Source organism: Otolemur garnettii, unplaced genomic scaffold, assembly GCF_000181295.1.
Source record: "Otolemur garnettii isolate 467f Iridium unplaced genomic scaffold, OtoGar3 scaffold00105, whole genome shotgun sequence".
Classification (NCBI taxonomy): domain Eukaryota; kingdom Metazoa; phylum Chordata; class Mammalia; order Primates; family Galagidae; genus Otolemur; species Otolemur garnettii.
The window spans coordinates 1,865,222-1,869,531 of record NW_003852500.1 but is presented as its reverse complement, the minus strand read 5'-3'; positions in this window follow the sequence as shown (position 1 = coordinate 1,869,531).

Genomic DNA, 4,310 nt, shown 5'->3' with positions numbered 1-4,310 from the left:
TGGCGGGTCCGGGCTGGGGATTCGAACCCGCCACCTTAGGTGTACGTGGCTGGCGCCTTAGCCGGTTGAGCTATAGGCGCCGAGCCCCTGTTTGCAATTTCACTGTTGTTGTACTTACAGCTGCGGCAGCCACGGCCTCAGACTCAGCGAATGCAGCCACTTGCTACTTCTCCACTGCTTTTATCCTCCTCCTGGGGTCCAGAAGTCTCTCACTGTCTCCCTGTGTCCCCAAAGGGATGTTTCAGAGCAGAACCCATAAGCCAGAGATGCGTGGAGTCTTCTCTCCCCAATCTCACCAACCCCAGTTGCAAAGAAGCTATTACTCTGTTGCCATCTTGCTCCTTACTCCTAATTTTTCTATTTTTAGTAGAGATGGGCTTCTCACTCTTGTTCAGGCTGGTTTCAAACTCTTAAGCTTGAGCAAGCCACCTGCCTCAGCCTCCTAGATGGAATGAGCCACTGCACCCAACTGAAAATACACAGTTTAGCTGATTTATCAGCTGGTGTGAAAACCACACAGAAGGAAAGAAAAAACAAAATGCCTTTAAGCAATTGTCCCTGGCACAGGTAGGTAAAGCATGACTGAAGTCTCAAACTCACATCTTTCTAGGATTTCTACATTTTGCATGGCTCACATTTCTTGGCTTGTTCTGTGCTATGGATCACCTGTACACCTTTCCAGCTGGTTCATCTGCTTCCATTCATACCTCTTCCTTGTCCACTGCAGAGTCACCACTCTAAAACACAATCTGGTCATGCTCAAAACCCTCTGAGGGCTTCCCACAGGGGTGTTGCATAAGCCCATGTGTGATTCTACCTCTTCTTGGGCCCCTCTGTCTTGTTCTCTGAGGTCTAAGTCTTCAGTCTCATCATGCTCCTTGGCACTTCAGTTCCCTCTGCCTGAGATGCCCCTAAGCTCCCTGTAAACAACTCTGGTGAACAAATTTCAATGACCCCTATGTATTTTTTTATAATCCTTTCCCTTAACTACTTGACCTTTTGAGTTATTTCCCAGAAATGGTGGATTTTCTGCAAGACAAGAGTTGAGATTCTCAAGGCCCCAAACAGACTTCCCAAGCCAGCACTCTCCATCCTCCACAACCTGCCCAGAATGCATGTAGCCCCTTGTTAGTTATACCATGACCTGCCTCAAGGCATACAGTCCCTTTGTTGCAGGAAGACGAGGCCCAACGGAGAGAAAGAGCACCCAAACACCATAGTTATAAGAGGAAGGGCTTTATTCATCGGCCGGGAGCTTACGGCATAGAAGATTTCCAAATGGCCTCACTCCATATGATTTGATTCCTGGGGGTACCGTTGGTTCTTGGCAGGCATTGAACTGGCTGCAGGTGACACATCACTGACTGACAGCTTTTTGCCAGGGCTTGCGCCGTCACATAACTGCTTCCATCAACATACAAGTCCCAGTCTGCATCTGTCCAAGGCTGGTCATGCAAGTCAGGTCTGCTAGAGTACACATTATCTATGAATTTCACACAGTCATGCTCAGTCTCTCTTCCATTGGCTGGAAGGAGTGTGGCTGGGTCAAAATGTCCTTTAGTGTCCATTAAAGTGACCACAGAGCGGAGTACTTCTACTCTGAGATCCTGCCCTAGAGCCAGCTTATCAGCTTCTTGCGCAAGGAGAGTAGTAGCAGCTAGAGCCTGTAAGCAGGATGGCCATCCTTTTGCCACTCCATCTAACTGCTTAGAGAGGTAGGCTACAGGCCTTGGCCAGGATCCAATCAGCTGGGTTAACATATCCACAGCCATCTTATCTCTGAGACATACAGAGTGAAGGGCTTGGTTAGGTCTGGCAATCCCAGTGCAGGGCAGTCATTAGCCCCTATTCTCTTCTCCACTCTAAGGACTTTCCTTCCTCTCCTTTAGTTGCCTCATACAGAGTCTAGCCAAGATGGCAAAGTTGGGGATCCAAAGATGACAGAAACCGACCGCCCCTAGGAATTCCCGAACTTGCTTTCGGCTTGTAGAGGTGGGGAGGTGACTAATGACTTGTTGCCTCTCCATGTCTAGATTCCTCCCTCCCTGCTGGATAATAAATCCTAGATAAGGTACTTACTGCTGGCAGATTTGAGTCTTTCACTTAGAAATTTTATAGCCACACACCTCTAGATGTTGCAATAGGCAGTCTATACCTCGAGCACAGCCCTGGGGAGTTATCTTTTGCCCAGACCCGCAACCACCACTGGGCCAATTCGGGCCTCAGTCCTTCCTCTGGCTGAGTCACAAACAGCCTCTACTCCCAAGGCGGACATCAGACCTGGTTTGGGCAGTTGTAGCTGCATATTTCCTCGTGGCCTCTTATGGAACACTTCCAAAGGAGATAAAAGGCTTGCTCAGCAGTGGTTCTGTTGCTCCTATGTCAATCCTGTGGTCTGAGAGACGGGCTACTGGCTGGGTGACCACCAAGTGTTCACCCCTAGTATTAATTAGGAAGTCAATGTCCTTGCCCCTAATCCTCACTTGGACCATGGACTTTCCAGGGGCGGCAGAGTCCGGTCCCCTTCAGTCTAGCAGGGCCTCTCCCACTAAGTTATAGAGGGCTCCCTGCTCTTCTGGTTCTGTGATCTCTTTCCCAGGATTTTTCACACTTCCTTGCCTCTGGGGACACTTATTCTTTCAATGCCCTGTCTCTTGGCCAGTTGTACACTGATCCTTTCGCAAGGGGGGCCCTTTTACGTTAGGTCCCTTAGTTTCTCGCACTCCTTGACCCTGTCCTCTTTGAAAGGTAGGGGGTCCTCCCCTTGTGCCTTTCAGAGCCGTGGCTGAGATTGGCCCTTCACTTCATGTGCCTGTTTTCTTCCCTATGGCTTACTGCTTCCCGATTCACAAAGACCTTTTGTGCTATTTCAAGGAGTTGCAAGGTGTTCATACCTGCAAACCTCTCCTGCTTCTGCAGTTTTCACCATATATCCTCAGTGCTTTGGCTAACTAGGGCCATATTAACCATCCTCTGATTCTCAGGGCTCTCAGGGTTAAAGTGAGCGTACATTCAAAATACTTCACATAACCTTTCATAAAACTGGCCTGGACTCTCAGTCTTTTCTTGGAGGACTTCATTTACTCAAGCCAAATTGGTAGTTTTCTGTGTTCCTGTCTCAGCCTCTGCAACAATGCCTCTGGTACCAGATCTGCCAATATCTTCAGCACCACTACTCTAGGTCGGGTGGAAAGCACTTTCCCTTCCTGTCCCTATATTACTAGCACTGTCACGACCTGTCCTCTCAACCAGGGTGGTTGGCTCACTACTAGCTGTAGCCAGGTATCTATGTACGGAAACTGTGAATCTCCTTTCCAATAACTTTGTGCCATACCTCAGACACTAGGGATTTTTCTAAACTTCTCTCCAATGGCCATCCAATCCCAAAGGGGGCCATTCCTGCTCACAAAGACTTCTTAGCTTTCCTGGTGTCATAGTCACCTACAAATCCCTTCTTAAAGTGCTTTAACATGGTAGCTAATGGGGTGGGCTTCCCTTGCTTGTTCCCCATTTCTATTCAAGGTCTCCCTTCTGAGACGCACACTCACACCACACTCTTTGGCCAGTCTTTTAGTCCTATTTAACAGTTCAATGACTCATTTTATGAGTTGGCAGTACAGATAAGGCTGGGATTTAATACAGGTGGGCCACAGCCTTTTTTTTTTCTTTGAATTATTTCTCTCTCTCTCTAATTTCTCTCTTAACTAAAGATAAATTACAGTAGAACTAACTCTATTGCCAAAATAAACTGTACCTTCAGTATACTGATTATTTGCATAAAGCACAGTAAGAATAATTATTAGTCATCTAGACACTTTGGCTTTGCTGGAACCTTTTATAAGGAATTTTCAGGCCGGACTTTCTCAAGAGCCTTTCATGAGCCCAGGTTTCAGCTGTGCCATAAGATACCTGTATGCATTGGGTAAATTCCTCTTCTTTTGAGGACTCCAAGCACTTTTCAATTTCTGGACCCATCAGCAAGTGACCTTTGTTACTTACCACAGATCAGGAAAGGTTACCAATGGGTATCTGGCCAGTTTTCCAAAGGGCCTTCTTTATTGGCCTTATAAAGTCAACTTTAATTCCTTAACGCAGTCTGGACACCTCTGGAAATGCTATTCCAGCCAAAGCCTTGGTAAAATACCAGTGTCTCCATCATGCCCTATAGAACAAAACAGATTCTTACTGAACTTACGCAAATAACTGTATTATCAGAAACTAATAATACTTATTAATGACTTTCAAATTCCAGAGAAATCAAGGAGAGAGAAAAATACATGTTTCAAACTCTGCTCATAAGTACATACATT